The sequence below is a fragment of the Myripristis murdjan genome, chromosome 9 (assembly GCF_902150065.1).
Source record: "Myripristis murdjan chromosome 9, fMyrMur1.1, whole genome shotgun sequence".
NCBI classification, from domain to species: Eukaryota; Metazoa; Chordata; class Actinopteri; order Holocentriformes; family Holocentridae; genus Myripristis; species Myripristis murdjan.
Genome location: NC_043988.1, coordinates 15,489,899 through 15,513,277, shown reverse-complemented (window position 1 = coordinate 15,513,277; position 23,379 = coordinate 15,489,899). Strand labels below are relative to the sequence as shown.

The window sequence follows — 23,379 nt, the reverse complement described above, 5'->3', positions numbered from 1 at the left end:
ACACACACAAGGTTATTTGTTTTTCCACTGGGTCGAACCACAGTGCCAGGTGAAAGCATCTATTGGCAGGGCCCAGAAAGTGGCTGGTGTGAGATCACAAGGCCCCACTCTGCCCAGCAAACCTTGAAGTGAAGCGCCGGGCTGGAGTTTCAAACAAAGTGCCCCCTCATTCATTATACATGCAACTGCACTGAAAATCTCCTTCCGCAACACCATCACTTCTCTCCCTCTCTCTCTCTCTCTCTCCCTCTCTCTCTCTCTTTCTCTTGCTCTCTCCCTGTCTCTCTCTTTCTCTCGCTCTCCTCACATCGTCCCTCTCCCTTTCTCCCCTTTGCTTTTTCCAGACAGAGCATCCATAAAGTATGAATAAAATTAATGACATCACGAGCTGCACTTTGGAAGAGCCACTGTAGGAAAAGCCATACATCACAGTACAAAAGGAGCCAGGCCCGAAAAATTGTTTAAAAAAATGGACGGAGAGAGGGGGGGGGGTGAGGAGTTTTTTTTTTTTTTTTTTTTTTTCTCACTTTGCCCCTCTCTACCCATGTGACACTTGATACTCTGTATGTTATTATGTGAACAAAAACAAAACATCCCTAAAACTCTCTCAAGTTCCAGTTAACATGTAAGAGAAATTCACTACATGGCCAATTTATTTTTTTCATCACCATTCTCACAGGTAGGATTACACATTTTAGGGCTCTGCTAATAGCAAAAGCAATTAACTGATGAGCACAACTAAATAAGTTGATTATACATTTTATGCAGACTTCTGCGCTCTATCTTTACATTTTTTCCTCTACCCTCTGACTGAATCTTTCTCTCTACTCCTCTCATTTTTACACATTTCTTTGTCTTCCTCTCTCCTGACATTTTTTTTTTTTTTTAGGGCCAAGCACTGTAAGTACTCGAGCCAGGCCTGTGCTCCACATTCTGCAGGCTGGCCCTTGGTCTGGGAATGGCACAGATGACAGTGGAAAGGAACACTGGTGTGGACTTTGGCAGGACACAGACTGGTTAAGCTGTGTGCTCTGCGGAAGAGGGGAGCCCTGACCATGGATTCCTATAAAGCTTTTTCTCGACTCAGACAGCGCTAACAGCGTTTTCAACAGCACGGTCCCCTCAGAGCTTAACAGGGAACTTCCTGATGTTGGAGGCTATACCCAAAAAAAAAAAAAAAAAAAAAAAAAAAAAATAGTGGCTCTGCTGTAAAATAAGGATCGTGTTTAATGCTGTAATGTTCCTCACTGGAGCAGAGCAAAGAGACGGATATATCAGTTGCGCTGTCTATTAGAGGAAATGTAGTGCAACAACGTTTCGTTTCAAGAACAACATCACACAAAAGCCTGACCGGGTAAAATTTGAGTCCCTATTCCTCTGAATCTGTCGTGAACACAAGATCTGCTAAAAATACCCGATAGCTTCGGCGGGGCGGTATGAGGCTCGGCTCGGCAGCGTGGATGGGGAGCAGTGGCAGCAGCGGCGGAGATTGTGGCAGCCGAGTGAGCGAGGGGTTTCAGATGGATGTGAGCTTGTGTGAGGCCAAGGCACAGAGCTACCTCTGTGCGTCTCACCGGACTCTGTTGCAGAATGACTCGGCTATGTTGCAGCCGTGACAAAGATAAATTACAGCCACTGGAAAATATTTCTACATTTTTTTCTCTCTCTCTCTCACGCTCTCCCTCTATACACCTCTTTTTTTTTTTTTTTTTTTTTTTTTTTTGGTCATTGGGCGGCGTCCAAATGTTTGCCACACCAAAGGCAGATGGTGAAAGGTGGTGGCGGTGGTGGGGTTCTCTCTGAAAATATATTTGGTGGGAGAAAAGTTACCCCTCACCACGCACAGGTCAGGTACTGTGTTTTATCATGGAACATGCCTTCAAATCACCAAGTTTATGTACATGGACAGCAAACAGCTCCAACCCTCCGCGAAAGCCCCTAAAATTCACACCTCTAACTTTAAGCAAAAAGGATCCCCAGTTAATTCCAATTTTATTGCACAACTTGTTTAGGACAGGAAATACAGATGCACACTGTATTTGGCATTAGAGACTCGGCTAGGTGCGGGACAGCTGCGTGGATTCTGTCTGTGCTCGATTGATATCAAATAAAAATGAAAAATCTCACAGAAAAGCAACTGAAGTGCCTGTTGGTTGAGTTAATAAACTTTGTCACCGATGTGCAAATGCTGTGCACAGAAAATTTAATCACGTCAGCTCATTTTAAGGAAAAGAACTGCACATAATTACCAGTCTCTACGCTATGACATTCACAATGTTTAGGCAAAAGAATACAACCTCTGTTCTTCTCTAAATGTTTCTCTTGCTCTTATCATCCCCAGTCCTCTGCTCCCTGCTCTCCACCAGCCCTCTCGCCTTCCAGGGCTCTCCCTATCCAAATATTTCGGGGAGAAGGCCTCAGGCATGGCGAGGTGCTTTAGGTGTCTCTTTAGGTGGGCTGCGGCTGATGATATGATTGTGTGGTCGGCAGTGCTGAGCGAAGACCACCCAGCAGGCGACTGCTGTCGAAATGACCAACAGGCCGGGGCAGGAAACAGGAAACAGGAAGAAGGAGGCAGGACGTCCTGTTCATCTAGTCCAGTGACCGTTAAGCATTACATCACTGAGACATCACTCTGTAACGAAGGTTAGCTGATCACAGGCCAGCCGTTCTCTTGCTCTGCTCTTCACTCAACCTCGGCTGTATTCATTTTATGTCTACATTCTCTATCTGCCTCTTTCTGTCTCTCTCTGTCTATGCATCTGTCTTCTCAGTTTGTCTTTTCAGCCTTCACACTGACACTGTTTTCCAGACTGCTCCATCGTCCCAGACATCAAATCCTACCCTCTTCTGTGTGAGAATAAAAGAAAAAAAAGAAAGAAATACACGCATTTTCATTTGAATACACACCAACAACAACCTCACAAAACTCAGACAAACACAAAAGCACAAACATTCCGACACGCAAACAGACAGCCAGAGACAAGACGCAAACTTGAACACACACACACACACACACACACACACACAAACCTCCCAGACACACAGCACACTGACAGACAAACACACAAAGAAACAGCAAACACAAGGCACAGCACAGCCAGAAGTCTACTTTATGCAGAAATATTCTAAAATGTGTTTTACAATACAATTAAACATCAAAGGCTGATATATTCCTCTGTGATCTTTAACACCCCAGTGAACAAACCCCATACACCCCCATCCACTTACAGCGCACAGAGAAAGTTGCTGAACGTCACCGCTAATTACTAGATAGAGACAGAAGAAGACTTTGCATCATTATGCAAAAACCAGGACATATTCAAATATATGCATTCAAATCCACCATAAACCATTCAAGGACTGTGTTATTTACTTGGGATTATTTCTTAAGTTTCATGAGTAATTGCAGCTCTTATGAAGCTACACAGGCGGTTCTCCCAATGCAAAGAAACACAAGGGTAAAAATCTCTAACATGCACAACAGTTAGGACAATGAAAGAGGGATCTGTTCGGAACGAGTAAATAAACACATGGTGAGGTCGAGCCTGATGCTTTTCATTAGTACTATAAAAATGTATGGAAATTCTTTTTTTTAACAAAAAGGAGTTTTCCTCCCATGCAGCAGCAGAGGGAACACCTGCCACACACAATAAACAAGAGTTGAGACTGCAACAAGCCCTTAAGTTACCATAAAACCTAAGTATTTGCATCTGCTCATACACAGACAAGAGAATAGTTACTCTAAGCAAAAACGCTTTCACACTTTCACACTATTTGTGTCTGATAAATTCCCTAAAAAAGGCAAGAGAGAGCCTATCTTGCAGTGTATCGTCTTTGAATTTTTCACGTGCTCCATAGCATTTATATGAGAGTATACTGAAACCAAAATAGACCAGATCATTTACAGTATACAAGCATGTCTCTCGACGGTGTAAGATATTATGGGCTCCCGATATATGAGATAAATATGATTCTCTAGAATTACTTCTTATATTACTCTCTTGTTTGAGCCAAAGGGCATGAAGTCCAATTACAGTACTTCAGTATCTACCACCAGATCTTGCCAAACTGCAATCTGCAAATGAGAGCGTTTTACCTGATGTTTAACTGAGCAAACTCTGCAAACCCCTTCCAAAACATCTGAAACCATTAGTGAAAAAAAACTTTAAAGCATAGCAAAAGAGGCTATTAGATTATTTGCTTAAACGTAAATGCTTCTGATGTTTCCATTAAGAATAATGTTTTCACAGATTTGGTTTTCCATAAGGAGTGAATCGAGAAATGTGCCTTATGTACAGTGTAAAATATCTACGGTCAGAAGTAGCAGCACTGTGGTATACTTTTCCCCTTCTTGTTTTTTTTTTTTTCTTTGAGATGCAAACTTAATGGCACACATTTTACAGCAAACCTACGACAGATCCCATAATCTGACTACATGCACTCAGACAAGCTTACTCTCTCTCTGGTCCTATGTCTCAGCCCATGAGAAAAATCTAAGAATCCACATATGTATGTGCATTAAATTAAAAATTTATGATTAAAGATACTGGCAACAGTCCCTCCCACGCCATCTTTGTCTGAAGTTTTTTTTTTTTTTTTTTTTTTTTTTTTACTTTAAGAAACGGCAAAACCTTGACCCTGGCACACAACGCGTCCCTTCCCTTCACTTAACTAAAGCTTTACTGAGCCCCTGGTGTACAGCAAAGTGCCCTGACAATCGGCTCAATGCCCTGGCCAATCACAGAGACACGTGACCTTCTAATCCCTCTCTGTGAGAAGGGTAAGAGTGTGTTGTCACTGTTGGTTTTGTGAATCAGCGGCCAAAATCCCAAAAGATTTCTCAAGAGGGACAGGTCTTACAAGAATAAGAGAAACAAAGCAGTGCAGGCCAGATAGAGCGTGGGTGTCGGTGCATGTGTGTGTGTGCGTGTGTGTGTGTGTGTGTGTGTGTGTGTGTGTGTGTGTGTGTGCATGTGTATATGTGTGGTGTGTGTGAGTGCATGACAGAAAATTAGAGAGAAGAAGAGAGAGAGAGAGAGAAAGAGAGACTAAGGTTTTGTCTGTGCATTTGTGTGTGCATTTGCGTGTCTGCATGTTTGCCTGTGTGTGTGTGTGTGTGTGTGTGTGTGCCTGTGTATGTGTGTGTGTGTGTGTGTGTGTGTGTGCAGGGGCTCTGTAATCTTGGCTAAGAGAGTCCTCTGTGTGTAATCGTGGGTCCACATGCGAGCGCTCACCTTCCTCTGAGCGGATTAACCTAACGCTAAATCCCAAGAGAGCAACAGGCCAGACAGGCCACACAGAACAACTTCATTGACGATGGGCAAATGAGAGAAGGCAATGTGTAAAATCTTTTTATAGGGTTCGCAAAATTTATTTCACGAATAAGCAACTAATAGAGAGCCACATAAAGGACCGTAAAAATCGGGTAATGTACAGTGCACTAGATGATAATATCCAGCTGAAATATTGTCTATATAATACATACATTTTCAAATTTGAGGAACTTGTTAAGAAGTCAATCAGGCAAACCTATACAGGAGGATTTTCAGTCACTAGTTAAGCAGATGTTGTAGGCAGCAACACCGTGCCACTTAAAAATTGTCTGTACTTTTCCAGAGTGCCCTCAAAATGCCCTGCTGATATGCCTCATTTCAAATCTACATTAGCTCTTAGAGATGTCAAAATGTACTGTGATTATAATTACAAATTTAATTAATTTGTGGAAACTTCAACAATCCCTACCTTAATACGATTTTTTAAAAGTTCTTATGGATATTTAACAGACATAGACAGTCTTCTCACTTATTTGTTAGACATGATAAAAATTGTTAATGAACTTTAGTCAATTATTCAAAATTACATGGGTCGTATATTTTATATGCTCTAATCGAGAAGCCTGAGTTAAATGCACAAAGTCTGGCCTCTTGTACAATTGGTCACAAATAAAGCGAGGTGTACTGTCCAATTTTAAATATTGCAACAATCCATGCTTCATCTGTACCTATAATAAATAGGCCTGGAATCTGCATTTGGACCATAAAACAAACAAAACAATTTTCATGTCTAAAGCTGCAACCAGTGCAAGTTGCCACAGGTTAATTAAGGTGTCATTATTAATCTTCTCACTGCAACAGGTTTAAATGAGACACCAGAGACTGCACTTAACTGACCACATAAATATATCAATCTCCCTGTAGTACAATTAGGCTAAACAACTTCAGTCACAAAGTCACAGAGATGAAAATGACTGGGATTCAGCTGGAACACGCCTAACCTCCATCAGCCTAGAAAAGGCTCCAGACAAAGCCTTGATTTACAACACTTATTATCAGTGTGTCTCCAGTCAGCATGAAATTATGTTCACATATAGATTACACTACACTATATAGTGCACTGTGTGTTGGAAAATATTAAATATTTGGCAATAAGCTAAGCTTTCACTTCAGAAATATTTCTAAAAGCAGGGGCTATCAAGGCCAGTTTAATACAAAATACCTGGTGCACTAGGTTACTGGAAATGCACTGAAAACTTGAATTATGCATATAGTTCAAATAGTGCACCTACGTGTAAACTACCACCCCAAAAGTAGATTAAATTCACTTAAAATGTTTATCATAACACCATGCAATAGCTCTCCCTATAATAACCCTTGCCTTATTGAAACTAATTATCAAAAAATGAGTGTCCTTATAACTACCTGAAATTGTTGATTTCCTACTTTGATGAATTGAGTTCCTAAATTTCCACTCGGGTTATTTAACAGGAATAATGTTATAAATTACGCAGCCTGCCACTACATCTTATACTACAGTGTAACTTTTCCAATGCCACCCCGTAGCGAAGAGCAGAGTATATTATTAAGGCTATCCTATATTAAGGAGAGGAGCCTATTCAGTAGCGCTGGGACTGTGAGCCTGCATGTGGACACGAGAAAGCGACTACAAGGTCGAAACAACAGTAAGACAGTAAACTACGAGTCAGACCTTGACTGTCCTAATAGACTATAAACGGTCATTTGATGCCAGGGTGTAATTATATGGCAGAGTTGTCATAGAGATAAGTTGATCAGGGTCACAACAAATCAATAAGCGCAGTTACTGTACTTTGTTGAGGGAGGTAGCCCTCGAGTTCCCTCTGTTAGACAATAAATAAAGCTCATCGGATATTTTCCATCGAGATGCAACGTGTCTGGTGTTTATATATTTGGGGGAGTAAGTGGCAGGTGGTGTAGCGCGTTACTTACTTATTTTCGCGTGAAATCTTTCTCCGGGTGAAGTGAGAGAGGTTACAAGCAGTCCTCCCGGTTTGGTCCAGCCGAATGACAGGAAGGTTGAAGCCGCTGGCTGATGGGGACGGACTTCGCCAAGACGCACTTAAATCCAGGAGCGCAACTCAGCAGAGGACGTCGCCGGGAGGGGAAAAAAGTAACCTACAGTATGTGGTGTGAGTCTCTATAATGTCATCAAGAACTACTCTCTCTCTCTCTCTCTCTCTCTCTCTCTCTCTCTCTCTCTCTCTCTCTCTCTCTCTCTCTCTCTCTCTCTCTCTCTCTCTCTCTCTCTCTGTGTGTGTGTGTGTGTGTGTGTCTCTCTCTCTCTCTCTCTCTCTCTCTCTCTCTCTCTCTCTGTCTGTGTCTGGTCGGAAAAGTGTCTCTCCAGAAGGCGAGGGCGCTTCGCCTCTTCTCCCTGCGAGGTGCCGGTGAGCGGAGACGGACCCGGTGGAGCGGTGGAGGTGGCGGTGCTGCTGGACGTCTGGAGCTGATGGTGATGTTGAGCGGCTGTTTCTGTTCCTTCCCACAATCCTGACCGAGTCTTTCCCTAAACCCTCTCCTCTCCCAGTGCGAGGAGAAATAATCGTTTTTTTTTAAACCCCTGAAAGGGGGCGGGCTCACATTTCCCAACTCTACTTTAATGAAAGAGGCACGGCTCTTAATGCATTATTATCGCGAACCTCGATAGTGGACGCACAATTAACTGCTCTGAGAGGACCGCTAGAGGAGGATTATGGAGAATATGTGCTTTAACTAATAAACCAAGGGAGAGCACGTTAAACATCTGCAGCCGCCTAGACACCTAAATCCATTGCCGTCTGAGCTGTTTTCTCACTGTCAGTAAGATGAGATAACTGCACTTTCCGATGCACTTTCACTTGTTTCAAGTATTACATTTCTAGAAATTTATATCAGTTTGATCCAAGACAGAATAAGGCACATCACTCCACTTGTATCGAGAACATGTCACTTGAGGAAAATAATTGAAACAAAGTTGATCTGCTTTGGGGAAAAAGTTGAATTATCCCACCCTACTGACAAAAAAAGAAAAAAAGAGAACTCATCAGACTAAATGAGTCAAGTTGGGTATTTTTTACAGTGTAATGATGCTAGAATTATAATCAACCCGCAAATCTTGTTTACCAAATTCCAAATAAAATCAGTGTCAACAGATTGCCTCCATGCCTTTGCAGCATGACAAGCACCTCCGTGAGAAAAGTCTCTTTTCTCAGTCACCACAAACTACCATCCACCTCCAGCTGCCAATCATTCCCCAGGACCCAGCTATCTCCAGCAGATAAGCCCTGACACAGACAGTAAGCATGGGGAAATTACCAAGCCTTTATCCATCCAACCAAATGATTTCAAAACATCCACTCTATTAGTGTGAAGATAACAATTAGAACAGCAAGTTTGCCACTTCAGATAAGACACAGGCAGACAGTGCAATGGTTTTCTGAGCTGAGATGTCTCCCAGATAGGCCTTGTAATACAGCAGCGCTGTTATATCCACATTATATGGGTACTTTATCAGTTTCTTGAATGTCTGTCTTGAATGAGGATTATTACCCTCTAATATGTCATCAGTTCTCACACTCAGGGACCATGGGTACCTCATAGCGCAATATTAAGTATAATATATATATTATACTTAATATTACGTTTTGCCTGATGTGGCTTTTTGAAGGCCAGTATCAATATTTCTGGAAAGCCATAATTGTGTGCAGATCATGCGACCATTTTCATGTAAAACAATTTCAAAAAGTTACAAGTATTCACTGTTCCCCCTATAACTGTATTATTGACACAGTGAAAAAAGTGGGAAAAAAACTCTTAAATAGCATTTAGAAAGGGGTTTTCAAACTTTTCATGTTACAATCCCCCAAGTTGACTTTCATTAAGTCGCGTATTCCCTTTTCAAACAAGTGTGTCCCAGGGACCCTTATATGAACAGATACTTTGGTTTGTGTTTGGCCAGTTATTTAAGTGTTTAAATTCCATACTTAAGAAGTGACAAATAGATTCAAAGCTGTGAGATTAAAACATTAAAATAATTATGTGTTTTTTTGTGAGTGTGTGGTAATTTCTTGTGGATTAAATTATATGAAGTTAAATTAAACTATTCCTTATTTGGCTGAGAAGCCCCTGGAAGCCATTAAGGTCCCCTTGGGATCTATTGACCTCACTTTGAAAAACACTGATTGAGACCATCGCAGGACATTAAAGTTTCAATTAAACCCATAACAATCAAACTCACAGGTGGGTCAGCAGTTTGTTGAGGGAGAAGCAGGTTTCATTACAGGTTTTACAAAGTGACACTTGTGAGCTGTGGAGTAAAAATTATATCCTTACCTCCATCATACTGGCAGCAGATAATAATGACCAGTGAAACCAATGCTGGCCACATATATTGCTAAACCAATATATCAATCCAACTTTCACAGTAAACTTTTTTTTTTTTTTCCCAAAATGCAGACAAGTATCGTTCCTGGATATAGAAAAGCACTTTCTATAATACACTTTCTTAGCTTTGCATTACAGTGCATGCCTGTCACTATTGTGTGACACACAGGAAAAAACCAAGGAGCACCCTAATCTTTCCTTCACTTGGATGTTCATCGGTGAAGTACAAGCACCGTGTCCAGCCAGTCAGAGAAGGAAAGGGCGGGACATGAAATCAGTTAATAAATAAATCAAGCTGGCTAATCTGCTTGACGGGCGGGCATTTCAGCTTGTAACTGAACCCGTTGGTGTCTGATGACTCGGGATCCCACCTTCACCATCACCTGACCCTTTAATCTTTAATAGCGTTTCCTCTGCCCCTCAAACCTCCCTAATGATCAATACGCTGTATAGCCTGTTAGACACAGTGAGCCCATGAATGCTACATGGCAGATATCGATGGCATTAGGGTGTATATCCACACATGAATACACATGATTTCTGCGTTTCAGAGCAGAATAAAATTCATGATTGATTACTAGATGTAATCTGTCATTTTGGATAGGAAATAATTGCCGGTTGTCCTTGCTATAAAATGACAGTAAACCTTTTATATTATGTTTCTCTATTGGTTGAGAAATTTTATTATGCACTATATGGTGCAATTGAATGGACATCTAAGGAAGACAGCATGATTGTACATACCACATTCAATATTCCTTCGATTGCCGTCGTAAGCCTGTGTGCCCTTGGTCTTGTATTTTTTTCTGTGTTGTCTGTCAGTGATTCATCGCAGAGGTCCTTGCAGTTTTCACAATGTTTGAGGTCTGTCTTTGATTGGCACCTGGGAGGAGAAGTAACACAGGGAGGGTTTAGAAGGAGAAGAGAGAGGGAACCCACCACTGAAATGGTGATTGCTTGCATGTATGTGCACGTGTGTATCATGCACAGAGTGTGCAGGATCCATGTTACGGTTTGTGTGTGAGCACATGTGTGTTTAATGGCCATGTGAAATACAGAAAAATAAATGGGGGAGGCGGATAGAATATATTTGAATGGTGAAAATCATTAAAAGAGGCAAACACTGGCTCATGCATATTCATAAATGACTGTCTGAAATGTCCACAGGGATAAACTTATAGTGAAGGCATAGTAACATCCTCATTCTATGCTCACAGATTCAATGCAAAGTAGGGAAGACCTATATTATCCTCTGTTTGAGTTTGCAGAGCGGTGGTCTACGGCAAAATCTAAATATGGCTTCAACAGCTCAAAGCATTATCCACATTACTATAATCTATTGTGTTGTTCAGAGAATGTCACAACATTATGCCTTTTACGCCAGATAAATTTAGACTGAGATTTAGTTACACAACGTAAACATGCTGAGTGTGTTATTGTTGCTACCGCTGCTGACAGAATATTTTAAATGTTAGGCATTTTTATATGTAAATATGTTCAAGAGTGAGAAATTGTGGCATCTGTTGCATCTCAAGCCAAGTATTTTCTCCCCGATTAAAACTATAACCCGATTATTAGTTTCTTGCCATCTGAAACTTTTCCTGCCCAACCCAGAAGCCGTCGTCCCTCCCTCATACGCACATTAAGACATGCCACCCTTAACTTACTTAGTATTCAATGTTTTCAGGGGTGGTGAGCGAATGTGTGTGGGGGTGTGGGGTGTGTGGGGTGAGGCGGTGGTAGTGGTGGTGGTGGTGGGGGTGGGAAGGGGGGGTCGGTAGTCTCATCAAAGCCTGGTGAAGAAAAACCCACAGTTTGCCAAAATAATTATGTAATTTCAAATATGTCACAGTGTTTATACACACACTTTAGGCTTTTGGGCAAATGCAATTTCATGAGGTTTGGCATCAGTCGTGCATAAGAAGAGAAGGGGGGAAACTGCGACTGGATGTTAAGTCAAACACATAAGTGCGGTTTGCTGATATTGATCTTGCTCGGATTGTTTCTTAAGCCTCTCCTGGCAGTCACTTCACAGCATGTGTCACACACACACACACACACGCATACGCACACACACACAGACACACACACACTCGCACGCAGAACTGCTCGCCTGAAAATGTGTGTGTTTTTGTAACGGAGGGAGAAAGAAAGGAATGCCTCTCTCAAGCATAAGATAAACACAAACACATTTCCAGGGCAAACAGGAACAGCCCGGGCTCGGTGCAATCTGTTGTCGATCATGCTCACGTGAAAACACAATCTGCCTGTCACACTAGATGATGTTGTCAAGCACTCTGCCTCACTACTCCCGAGAATTAACCAGCTATTACAGAAGTACTACAAGACACATGGAGTATTTGTTGTTTGTCAGATATGTCTGAAGATGCTTCCAGCTTTATCTGGTATTTTCTGCTTTCAGTCACTCTCCCTGTCTTTATTCCCTAATGAATTTGAGAGACATTTGGTGTTTTGACATCGGATTGATGCAACATGATGTGACGACCAAACTCTTCACAGGGGGTAGAGAGAGACCTGCGGGCCATTTTAGCTCACAGGCTCAGCTGGGTAACTATAGATCTTAGTTTCTTCTGTGTGTGTGTGTGTGTGTGTGTGTGTGTGTGTGTGTATTTGAGAGTGTGTGTGAGTATGCGCGTGTTGTGGTTACACTGCTTTGGGTTTTTGAAGACCCGCACCAATAACAGTATTTTTACACTGAAGCTGCCAATAGCTGACATTTTACGCCAGTATTCTGAATCTTTCAATTTTACCATTTTTTTTTTTAAAAATGACAGATATTCAGTGTTTCCTCTATAATTTCATTCTTTTATTTGACTATCATGTGACATTAAAACTCTCTACAGCACATGCACAATGGTTGGGGAAACTCTGGGATACATTAAATGAAAATTATTTTACAAAAAATAATTGAACAATCAATGTCTAAGGAAAATAAAATGCATTTTTATTGTAGGTTATACCAAGCACTGATACCACTTGTACCAGCCCAGTATGTTGACAAATGTATTGTGTATCGGGAAAACTGTAGTGTGTGTGAGTAGGTGTGTGTGCATATGTGAGCGTGCCTGCATGTATATGTTTGCATGTGTGTTTGGGCATATGCATGTGTAAGTACATGTCTGCACGTGTGTAATGCTGCGCTTGATTGTTTGATTCGGTGTCATAAATCCTTAAATTTACAAAATACAATACGCAACTTTTATGTACACCATTCGTAATTCATGTAAATACCATTTTCATATTGTGCAAGAGTTGATTAAAAAAAAAATCTGGATTCTGATCTCAGAGAGATCACCTCACCTTTAGAATCCCTCCCACATTTTGTGGGAGAGATGAAGACCTTTCCCTGCCTCTCTGTATTTGGTCTTTGTGTAAGTCACCCACAGCAGTATATTACACATAATTTTGCGTTCCTTATTAATAAGGTTTATAATGAAATTCAGAGGGCAATATCATCAGTAATTACAGTCATAGAAATCGTGCCACTGTACAGTATAATTAGGGAGGCAAGGGTGAGAAAAGCACTTTTAATTAATTGAAATCATATGTCCTTATATTATAAAATATAAAAAAAAGAGAAATCCATGGTTCTGGGTATTTATTTATTTGTACACTCAAATGAGCTTTCCTTGCAATATAAAGGTTAAGAATTGCCATTATCCAAGTTCAATTATGCTTGCAGGAAATGTTATACTAGTGTCTAGCATTGAAATAGCTGGCTAAAAAGCAGTATATTCAAATTGTCTGAGTAAAGAACATTTACACCAGTGCCTTATGTTATTTAAATTTTTACAAAATAATAAATTGCATAATTGTTTTCTGCTGGAGTCTAATAGTTAAACTTTGCTTTACTTTTCGTCTGTGTCTTTTTTAACAAACACAATACAGCTTAAAGCCATCTCTGTAATTTATTCCATATCCTCACTTAGAAGCCAGTCCTGCTGTTGTCCCATTAAGACAAAATAATGAAAAAAGAAAAGAATAAAAATATTTCCACCTATCACAAGGTGCTGGATTCTGTGACATTAGGTCTCATGGTGAGTTTTAATTTCACAAATACCATTTTTCTGTGAGGCTTGACCCTTAAGTCTGCTTGGCTTTTATGAAATCCACATTACTGGTTTGTATTATTCTGCTGCTCTTACGGCTCAATTTTTAAAAAAGCAGCCCAGATGCATTCAGAGCAGAATAAGAAGGCCTCTAACATTTTAATGGGCACATTTGCTGAGCAGTGTCACGAGAGAGACGATATTGGCGATTTGCATGTGTAGTGTTTGACCAACAGTATTCTGTCTGTACACCTTTTTATCCATTATGGATGAGGCACAACCTGAACGACAAGCTCTCCCTTTGTTGTGCCTGACGCTCCAGTTACATCACAGCAAAAAGTCCTGTGGGCATGTGCCTGCACTTGCAAGCGCTCAGTGAGGTGTTGATCAGAGCTGTTGCTTCTTTACTTTGTCATACTACCATCTACAACCACACACACACACAAACACACACACACACACATGCACACACTGGATATATGACACTTGACTGATAAAGATACAGCACATGAGACACGCGGAGCTAAATTATTCAAATGATGATTGATTTGTTAATTGGGAGATTAGATGAGACCATGACTCTTATCTCATGTTAAGAAATTTGTTTCCCCTCCTTTATGGATCAAGTTGAACTTGGTTTAATTTAATGAATGATAATGAATTGAGTTCTCCAGCACAGGCTACCACAAACAGCTATAGCCTTTATTTTGATACAGGGAATTGGGCGTAATGGTAACTACAAGAAGTTGCCGTGTTAATACTGCTAGATATTTGTGCAAGATTCTTTGCACTCGCCTCTGTGAAATATGTTAAATGTGACTACAGTGCTCCTGTTTGACTTAATGTAGGTGTCTGGATTGCTCCCTGGTCTTACACTCAGAGGGTTTTTATGTCACTTTGGCTTTGCAGTGTAAGGCAATCATGAATGCAAAAGCCCCATAGCTGCCATCATGGTGCCACCTGCTACATATAAGAAGCTCATTGTGCTTTTGTGGGTGCAGGACGCTGCTATGTAATTAAATATGCTGCCTATAGGGGAGCTCTAAATCCTTCTCAGTGCAAATGCAACCGCTTTATCACATGGACCCCCTGGAGAAGTGCCAGGTGTGTGTGTGTGTGTGTGTGTGTGTGTGTGTGTGTGTGTGTGTGTGCATGTGTGTTTACATAGTGCAACCGATAACTTTTAAACTCAGATAATTCCAAATTATCAAATAATGAAATGTTATTTTCTTTGATACAAATTATACATCTAAAAATTTAGTCAAAGTACTCATTATTTAATGAAAAATGAGCACACTGACATGCAACTATTTTATTTTTAAATTGTTCGTTTTAAGTCTAATCCTGTGCACTGCTACTGTCCCCTCTATCTCTTTTTGTGCTGTGGCATTCTGTAAGTGTAATTGCCGCACTTTCTGTCTGCATATCAGGGACTCAAAGTTCTCTTTGTCTCTACTAGATTGCTTCATGAGAGGAAAAAAAAAACCTCACTTTCCGCTAATGATTTTTCCTCCTTTTGAATGGTTGGAAAGTAATTCCCTCCAGACGGCTCCAACACGGGCACAGTTATTTCATTGTTTCTCACTGCCCTTTCTCTAATTGTGCCCATAAAGGGGAGATGCCAATATTACATTTTTGCTGTCTCTGTACAGGGGTTGCCCACCGGTGTTTCCTGAAGTGGTGCAGAGGCTATGTCTGACACCGTTGGGGTGTTAAATGTGCAGCAATGGAAAAGATCGTACGTCCCCCAAAAAGTTCCATGATCATCATGGAATTATAAGTGATGTGTGTACCAAACTTCAAACTTGAATCAAACAGATTTGTCAGTTTATTTTTGTCTATATCTTAAGTTGCGACTCATAACACGACCTGTTGTGGCTGCAGAGTATAGTAACGATCAGATCTTATATCATTTTACCTTTGTTATGTATAAAATCTCTGGCAGCTGACTTCTGTTTTCCTGCATTCCGACTCCCCTTATCCATCTAGTTTCCTATTACAGCTAACTAATAATATAGTTATCATAACTAATAATATATAATTAGTATATATAATATATATGTAGTATATATAACATTATATAATTATTATAACTAATAACTTTGATACAACTTTTGTACTAATACCCTTACTTTTACAACATTTGGTTGATTGATGTGTCTATGTATGATGTGTTACTGCGTACTTGTTATCATGTATTTGTTGTCTTTTTGTGAAAATCCAATGACTTATGAGTCCAAGACAAATTTTCCCATAGGGCAATAAAGTATATCCTATCCTGCCCGAACTGATATATGATCAAATTATAAAATCAAAAGATATTTCATATATGAACACTCAACCATAGTGCTAGCACACACAAACACACATCATAAACACACAAGCCTGCATTTACAGAGAATTTACCCGTCTGCTTCTGTCCCACTACAGTGGTAAAGAAAGCTTATCATAAATATTGTAGAGGGGGGCTGAGAGCCCAGGCCTTTGGTGCGACTGTGTCCTTGCATCTCTGTGTCATGCAGTCTTCGGCTGCGAGCAACCCAACAATTGATCTCTAGCACTGATCAGCCCTCTCTCAGTTGTGAAAAATATTTCAGATCAGGCGTTATGTCTCCATGTAGGACATCTCTGCATGCACAATACCAGTTCAATCATTACTTGAAATTGCACAGCTGATGGTGTGGGAGGGGCATTTACTGTATAGTGCATGACATTCAGCAATAGCAGAAAAGCCTGCAATCATCACTGCCTCCAATTCCCATAGTAACCATTACACAGCAGAAGTCACTTCTGCAGCTGTTGACCTGAACCGATTCCCTCGACAATTAGAGATCACTCAGCACAGCTATGCAACTTCTCCCACACTCTCAACAAGCATCTGATAGCATCTCCCTGTGAAGTAAAGCAAATGGAGAGGACTATAGTGTGTGCCTAAATGAGGCAACTCCAGCTCTGATGTGTGATAGTGAGGCCTAGCGAACGTTGGTGCAGGCCCGTAGTGCACAGCGGAGCTCGGCAGACGAGCAGCGGCGTCTAAAGCTCTGTGTGCCTCCAGGATCACCCCCGACTCATTCTTATTCAGACATGATCAGAGGGGAGGCAGGCAACTGAGATTAGCTGCAGATCAAAAGAGCTGCCTCGTGTTTTGTAGATTTAGGCAGCCCCGGCGCACAAGCGCTCTATAGGGGCGGTGGAGCGTCATACTGTTCGCTGGCCTCAACACTGCTCAGGGGGGTTGACGGAAAGAGAGTTTTTATACAGGGGGCCGGACTACGGCTGGAAATCTATCAAAATGAATTAATGAAGATGGTAGAAGAGAATGAAAGGGGGAAAAAGAACAAAATTACTATGGAGTTACTGTAAGCAATTACAGTGGAACAAAGATACTTGTCCTTTTCATGCCGTCGTGGCTGAAACTACTTCCATATGTGTAATATGTCTTGGTTCAGTGATAATTTGTTTTAAAAATGAAATGCACTTTCTACAATAACATAGCTTGGGTAACCCAAGAGCATCTGGATCAGTGGCACCCACAAAATAACCATGGCAACTACTGCCAAGCATTCTGTCAGAGGCAGTTATAAAATAAACAGCAGCGGTGCACACCTATACTGTAGGTTAATCTTACTCTTAATTTACTTCCCGGTGCCAAAAGAAAACAAAAGAATACCTGGTGTAAAAATATCTGCATTAAACCGCACTTTACTAAATGATGCACTTGCAAATATAATCTGCAATCATGTATAGATGTTCGGCTGTTGTAGCTGAATATAATTAAACCAGCACTGTGCATTAGTAAGCCATGATATATAGACATAACTCAGCAAAAAGGTACAGGCAAGTTTTAATTTTTGTATTATATTACAACATGGTCCGTACTTGCTACACTGAATGTAGTATAGCAAACAATGAAGCCAATAGCCCAGTATAATAGTGAAATGACAGGATGAGGTGAGTTTCAAAGCCAGAGAGGCAACTGCGTAAGAGCGCTCGCCACCCTACAGAGAAAGAAAACAACGCGTTTCCTTAACTCTGCGCCCCATCAAAGCAGTGGAATTCAGGGGCAGAAAAGTTAATAAGTGAGGACTGAGAGGTTCCTGTAAACTGGGTCAAAGTTTCTCAGGTCGCATCTCTTTGGGGTTAATGGTAACAGGCGAGTATGAACCAAGGACAAGAACATGCATACATACAACTCAGCTGGAAGTCATGTACTGTAAATAAGTATCTAGATATATCTAATAAGTATCTAGTCATGCCTAATTGCATATTTTTCTTGTTTTTTTATTCTATTCATTCTACTCTATACATTCACTGTGAAAGTGTCTATTTAAATGTGTTGTAATTGATGATGAATATTAGTTGTAGTGTTAGTATTGATGTTATTAATATAATGATTATGGTGATGATTCATGTCAGTGATGATTTGAAAATAACAATGCTATGTTACTGGTAACAAAAAACAAAAAACAAAAAAACAATAAGGCTTCGCGCTGTTCCAGCGCTCGGGCCCTAAAAAAATATGATGATAACACATTTGTTACTCTAGACTAAGATGATATCAAATTCAGGGGCATTATTACTTTGTCCCCTTCTTTCATCTGAACATTACACTAACATCAAAAACGCTGAAGGAAGAAGTCATTCACCACTTATTAAAATCAAACTAAACTTTTGTTTTAGTATGAAATTCCTCTCAGTTGTTTTGGGACTTGTGCCCTGTATTGGAGACTCTCCGATTCTCTTATGCCTTCTTAGAAGCCAGTTGGTCGTACACAAACCCCTCTCTGTTCATGTAAAATGACAAATTTCCTCTTTTGTTTCAGAGTTTGGCCGGTAATGTTTTACTTAGGCACCAGGCTGCATGACACAAATTGCTATTGAAGTGTGCAGTTGCCACTTAGGTAGCTACCTTGAGAGAATGAGTCATTTCTAAAGCAAACAGCATGTTAAGGCCACGCTCTTTTCTCTCACTGATAATTCCAGATTGTGCAATGAGATGTTCTAAGCAATTACCCTTAAAAGTACCAGTAACCCGAACTGACTGTGAGGAATTAGAAACAGAGAAACAACACAATATAAAGTTCCACTTTAGCGACTCAAACCATTTGTCATGCCTTGGAGAAATAAAAATGGCAATGTTTAAAACTTGAACACATGCAGTTCCAGGAGCCTCAATCAACTTATTCCCCAAGTGCTCTCAAAGAGGTGATTGGCAACAGCTGGGACGTGACTCCTCCCTCAGCAGTTAAAGCTTGTCTGTTGACTTTCTACTTTTCAAGCATGAGGAGAAGCCAAAGTAAAACACTAATTAAGCCTATTCTTTGGCCTTTTTCACTCCAGTAGATCCATTTCTTTCTTGGGCTAAATGACAAATAAATTGTTCATTGAATACAGCAGGTATATAACAAAACAATTGTAACACTTCACAACCAATTTCAAAATCAACATTTTCAGAAGGAAAGAGTGGGTTGTATTTCAAATCTGTTTAAAAATGTCAGGAGCTGCTGTGCAGAGTATGGTTAAAAAACCTCCGACCCTGCCAGAGACACATTTTCCACAGTCAGAACGGGACGGAGAGGAGAAGAGGTAAACAGGGAAGGGAATAGGTGTATTCTAAAAACTCACCCGTGCCGTTTCTCTGCTTCGCCAGGAAGTTACACCCTTCAGTAGCAACTGAGGGCCAGCTCAATTAAAAAAAAAAATCAAAAATAAATAAAAAAAGAACAGAGAGATTGCTGTGATAGTGTGAAAGAAAAAGAAAAAAATACTAACAAATACACAATTTCACATAAATGTCCTGCATGTGATAAAGCCAGACCAGCTGGCTTTGAATAGAAACCCCCGATTTGGGTTGTGTGTTTGCCCCTGATCTCTGTCTGAACTGAACCCTGGTCTAGTTCTTTCCAGCCCCCCCACCCTGCTCCCACCCCTCCATCCTAGCTCAATCCACCTGCCCCCGTCACTCCTGGGTAAATTTAGCCTTCTGAGGGATCAGTGACACCCCCCGCACACACAACCCAGACCTTTGTCAGCGCTGGCATATGTGCCCTGGATTATTGCCCCCCAAAGAATGCTGCCATCTTCATAGGGTGGCAAAAAAAGACACCCCCTCCTCCTTTTCCTCCCTCACACATCCCTGACTTGAAACTGTGTAGACAACATTCTTCTCATTAGAGTTGTTTTCTTTCGAAATGGAGTTTTTACAGGTGGAACTAAATTACCATATTGTGCATAAACTTGCAATATGCTCACTTGCGTGATTTACATGCATTTTTTCTGTAAACATTTGACAGAAAAAATACCATGCTATATTTAATGGGGCAGAACTCAGGGGCCTATATTATGGCCTATTACAAAATGGGAGCTCGTTTATGCTCTATTTCATTTCTCTAATTTGATGACCAAGGGTACTACCCAACATATTAAATAAACCTCTCTATGACAAATACCACTACCCCTTTCATAACCGGCACCGGTGCAATCTATTTTAATCATAAATAAATTGTCCAAGGGAAGAGATTAGCAAGCATTGATAACATCTTGTCAAATGTCAAAATCCTAGGTTCAGTGGTATACACCTATAATTTGGTAATTTTGTAAGCTCATTTAACTAAGTATATCTATGACTAAAATCCACCTACCGACATTTTTCCCTTTTTTTGGAGAACCACAATGCTCAGGAAATGTAGGCTTTTCATTATATTGAGTTTGACTAATACCTGATAAAAATCATACATCACCATCCAATGGGAAAGTTTTGAGCTTCCCAAAGCCGCTGGCGTCCCAACTGTAAGCCATTTCCCTCCTCTAAATGATACGTTCACTATTTCAACATAGACGTATGAGCAAGCTTTAATCTCATATCCACTGCAATTCCTTGCACATTACCATGTTGTGTGGGGGTGGCACAGGGGGGAATTGTATTTTTATCAAGATATTTTCCAGTCAAAGTATTACACCTGATGCCAAAATCCAATGCCGATAATGACACTGAATGATACACTTAAATTATTGCTTTATGTTTCCCTCTTAAAACAACCAATTTGCTAATGTGGAGATAGATGATATATGGCATTTGATGGAGGAAAGATGAGTAGGATATAGATTGGTATTTTCCCAGAATATATCCAAAAGAGGGAATCCAGTGTGAGCAGGGAATTAAACAGTGGTGTTCCCTTGATGATAGGGATTCACACTCTCCTGTTGGTGAAATATGTTTTGTATTGATCAGGTTGGATTGTTTACATGTTTCTGGGCACAAATAATCAACTAATCTGGTTATTCTTGTAAACATAGGGATTTCTGTCGCCACAACTATCTCTCTATAGTGAGAGATTGGTGTCTGCTCTGTCTTATAATGAGCTAGACAGGAATTCGGTGACTTGTTTATTCATTTATTTTTAGCTTGATCAGATTGATTAAGGGCACTTTAGTTAATTATGGTGTCCAAAGAATAGGAAGGGATTTAGTATCTCGGAGGGATTCAGTAAGTAGGGAGGTATGAATCTACAGTGTATGAATCTACAGTGTTCCATGATGGGGCAGTCTCCATCCACCAGGCCAACTTGGGATACTATGAAGCCCAAACAGCAGACGACCAAGTGCATGCATGCACACACACACACACAGACACACACCAAAAACTCTGTAACTTTGTGCTGCGTTTGTGTGTTGGCCTGTGTGTTTTGGCTGAAGACTTCCTTTGAATAAACAGCCTTCCCAGTGGGGGCCTCGTAACAGGACATTTTAACTCTGTCTCTCTTTTCATGGGGCTGCGCCTAAGTGGGGGGACAGAGGGCTAAAGCCTGGCTGTCTTTTCATGAGTGTGGCAGGGTCAAGGGGAAGGAGAGGGGCCAGCATGGCAGTCTATGGCACCATGCCATGGCATAGCACTCGACCACAGGAACCAGCAAGGCAGCAGTACTGTAAAGATGAATCTAGGGCACATCCTGTCCCTATCAAACAAGGACTGGCAGGCCCACAAAGACCTCTGTTTGCCTTGAGTGTATGAATATTAAATGTGAGCATCTCTGAGGGTGTTCATGCTATGGCTCACGACACCGTAGACCATGCCAGTGGTGCAACACAAAGCATTCTGTCAGCTGAAAGGTGACGGACAACCAACAGGAAATGTGGCGTGGCGTCTCCTCTAAAAACTCCATTCAATGTGTTTTATTTCCTCCTTTTTTTCTGTTGCTTTATCATTAAATCATCAGCAGCAAATTAAAGTAATTATTGTAATGAACCCAATGACAGGTTTATGCAACTCTGGGTGGATTTATGACTGCTTTTATAACATCTCCACAGTAGTCTGGTGCAACCCGGCAGTCTGGCTTGGTGCTGATGACAAAGTCTCACCTATGTGTGTGCTTGCTTGTGTGTCTGTGTGTACTAAATGTCTCTTGAAGCAACAACAAACAAAATAAGTTGCATATGGCAAAGCAATGTTTTTTGGTGTGTATGTGCACATGCTCACATGTGTGTATAACCCAGCAGAAACTTTTTTTCTTTCTGCTTAAAGTGTGCTGTGTGGTGTGAGCTGACTTCAGCGTGTCTGCCCAGCCCTCTGCTCCACACAAGGTCGCTCTGTGTGTGTTCGGCCTCGGAGAATGAGGGGAGGCCATGGTGCACAATCACCACTAAGCACATACCTTTCTGCCCCGCAGCCCCACCAGCCCAGCTCAGACACAAAACCAGTGGCTGAATGTTTATCAAATGTCTCAGTGTAGGAGTACTGATCTGGGACCGCTGCTCAGGTGTTTTTGACAATCTTTTTCATAAAGAATCAATCTGCTAACTGACTTTAGATTAGCACTCCAAATCTGATATGCTTGATGAATGCCAGCTCGGGCCTTAACCAAACCCGGGCCGGCCCAGATTAATGAGGCCTGACTGAGCTGCTCCTCTGGAGCCCTATCCTGATGAGCTCTGTTGGTTTTATAAGAGGCCCCCTGTGACAGGATCTGATAAAACACAGCAGAAGGAGGGCTAGGGAGAGAGGTGGGGAGTGCAAGAGAGAAAGATTGAGAGAGACAAGGACAGAGAAAGACAGGGAGACAGAGAGAAAGCAAGAGAGAGAGAGAGAGAGAGAGAGAGAGAGAGGGAGAGCAAGAGGGAGTGTGCACACCTTGATCCAAAAACAATATTTTGACTGAAACGTTAGCCGTTCCATCTGGCTCATTTGAAGGATAGATTATGACTGGTGCCATGGCTAACTCTTTATCCCACACTGTTCCTACTGTAAGTGCAGTCTGACATTTTTCCTAAAGGAGAGGTGTGCAGGAAATAAATGTGAATAATGGGATTACTATTGGGCATGCACAGTGCCTATCACACAAAGTGTGTGTTATCTTGTAGGTTAATTTAAAGAGTAAACATAAAACAAATATAGCAATGATAGATGCTAAATCTGACGTAAATCTAAAAAGACAGATATATATAAGTAAAATGTCTCTTAATGTATTTTACATTTCTTTTTTGGTTTGATTAGGGTCTTTTAAGAAATCAAAAATGCTCAAATGGGTCAAAGAAATGTATTTTCTCTCTACTGTCATGTCTCTGCATCCTCTCTTGGATTGGATAATAACAGAAAGAATTTTCTGGTGGCCATGGAAACAAAGTGAAGCACTTAC

At 40.9% G+C, this 23,379-nt stretch overlaps 1 protein-coding gene across 13 annotated transcripts in view; it reads right to left on the bottom strand.

The window, feature by feature from the left end:
* Positions 1–7,511, bottom strand: part of mef2cb (myocyte enhancer factor 2cb) — a 66,484-nt gene extending 58,973 nt beyond the window's left edge. For all 13 annotated transcript variants that reach the window (XM_030060243.1, XM_030060246.1, XM_030060241.1 and 10 more), the window contains exon 1: positions 7,248–7,511. The gene's annotated coding sequence lies outside the window, so the exon portion shown is untranslated. The remainder of the gene's footprint in view (positions 1–7,247) is intronic.
* Between the last annotated feature and the right edge of the window lie 15,868 nt (positions 7,512–23,379).